Raw genomic sequence first — 2,500 nt, forward strand, 5'->3', positions numbered from 1 at the left:
CCTGGGGACCAGGCGTTGAGGAGTAGGCCTTTTTTTGAGGGCCCAGAAAGTATTTTGGCAATTGTAGCGAGGTTTTGGAGTTTTATCCACAACCTTTACCTGCCTTTTTTCTCTCTCCGAGCATGCCAAAGTTGATAGAAAACGCGGTTCGGCATGGACGGGAGCAGGCGTTGAGGAGTAGGCCTTTTTTTGAGGGCCCAGAAAGTATTTTGGCAATTTTTTACTTTTTTATCCACAACCTTTACCTGCCTTTTTTTTCTTTTTTTCCTTTTTTCTCTCTCCGAGCATGCCAAAGTTGATAGAAAACGCGGTTCGGCATGGACGGGAGCAGGCGTTGAGGAGTAGGCCTTTTTTTGAGGGCCCAGAAAGTATTTTGGCAATTTTTTACTTTTTTATCCACAACCTTTACCTGCCTTTTTTTCTCTCCGAGCATGCCAAAGTTGAGAGAAAACGCCGTTTGGCATGGACGGGAGGAGGTGTGGAGGAGTAGTCCATTTTTGAATGGCAGCGGAAAGATTTTGGCAATTGTAGCGAGGTTCTTCGGACTTTTATCCACAACCTTTACCTGCCTTTTCCTCAGCGAGCATGCCAAAGTTGAGAGAAAACGCCCTTCGCCATTGACGGGACCAGACGTTGACGACTACGTCTTTCTTTTTTTCACGGCGCCTGAACGATTTGGGCAATTCTCCACAGCGCGTTTACTTTTTATCCACAACCTTTACCTGCCTTTTCCTCAGCGAGCATGCCAAAGTTGAGAGGAAAACGCCGTTTGGCATGGACAGGAGCAGGCGTTGACGACCAGGTCTTTTTTTTGGTCTTTTTTTTTCACAGCGCCGGAAGGATTCAGGCAATTCTCCAAAGCCGGTTACTTTTATCCACAACCTTTACTGGACCTTTTTTTTCTTTTTTTCCTTTTTTCTCTCTCCGAGCATGCCAAAGTTGATAGAAAACGCGGTTCGGCATGGACGGGAGCAGGCGTTGAGGAGTAGGCCTTTTTTTGAGGGCCCAGAAAGTATTTTGGCAATTTTTTACTTTTTTATCCACAACCTTTACCTGCCTTTTTTTCTCTCCGAGCATGCCAAAGTTGAGAGAAAACGCCGTTTGGCATGGACGGGAGGAGGTGTGGAGGAGTAGTCCATTTTTGAATGGCAGCGGAAAGATTTTGGCAATTGTAGCGAGGTTCTTCGGACTTTTATCCACAACCTTTACCTGCCTTTTCCTCAGCGAGCATGCCAAAGTTGAGAGAAAACGCCCTTCGCCATTGACGGGACCAGACGTTGACGACTACGTCTTTCTTTTTTTCACGGCGCCTGAACGATTTGGGCAATTCTCCACAGCGCGTTTACTTTTTATCCACAACCTTTACCTGCCTTTTCCTCAGCGAGCATGCCAAAGTTGAGAGGAAAACGCCGTTTGGCATGGACAGGAGCAGGCGTTGACGACCAGGTCTTTTTTTTGGTCTTTTTTTTTCACAGCGCCGGAAGGATTCAGGCAATTCTCCAAAGCCGGTTACTTTTATCCACAACCTTTACTGGACCTTTTTTTTCTTTTTTTCCTTTTTTCTCTCTCCGAGCATGCCAAAGTTGATAGAAAACGCGGTTCGGCATGGACGGGAGCAGGCGTTGAGGAGTAGGCCTTTTTTTGAGGGCCCAGAAAGTATTTTGGCAATTTTTTACTTTTTTATCCACAACCTTTACCTGCCTTTTTTTCTCTCCGAGCATGCCAAAGTTGAGAGAAAACGCCGTTTGGCATGGACGGGAGGAGGTGTGGAGGAGTAGTCCATTTTTGAATGGCAGCGGAAAGATTTTGGCAATTGTAGCGAGGTTCTTCGGACTTTTATCCACAACCTTTACCTGCCTTTTCCTCAGCGAGCATGCCAAAGTTGAGAGAAAACGCCCTTCGCCATTGACGGGACCAGACGTTGACGACTACGTCTTTCTTTTTTTCACGGCGCCTGAACGATTTGGGCAATTCTCCACAGCGCGTTTACTTTTTATCCACAACCTTTACCTGCCTTTTCCTCAGCGAGCATGCCAAAGTTGAGAGGAAAACGCCGTTTGGCATGGACAGGAGCAGGCGTTGACGACCAGGTCTTTTTTTTGGTCTTTTTTTTTCACAGCGCCGGAAGGATTCAGGCAATTCTCCAAAGCCGGTTACTTTTATCCACAACCTTTACTGGACCTTTTTTTTCTTTTTTTCCTTTTTTCTCTCTCCGAGCATGCCAAAGTTGATAGAAAACGCGGTTCGGCATGGACGGGAGCAGGCGTTGAGGAGTAGGCCTTTTTTTGAGGGCCCAGAAAGTATTTTGGCAATTTTTTACTTTTTTATCCACAACCTTTACCTGCCTTTTTTTCTCTCCGAGCATGCCAAAGTTGAGAGAAAACGCCGTTTGGCATGGACGGGAGGAGGTGTGGAGGAGTAGTCCATTTTTGAATGGCAGCGGAAAGATTTTGGCAATTGTAGCGAGGTTCTTCGGACTTTTATCCACAACCTTTACCTG

This window comes from Babylonia areolata, unplaced genomic scaffold, assembly GCF_041734735.1.
Source record: "Babylonia areolata isolate BAREFJ2019XMU unplaced genomic scaffold, ASM4173473v1 tig00006497, whole genome shotgun sequence".
NCBI lineage: Eukaryota > Metazoa > Mollusca > Gastropoda > Neogastropoda > Buccinidae > Babylonia > Babylonia areolata.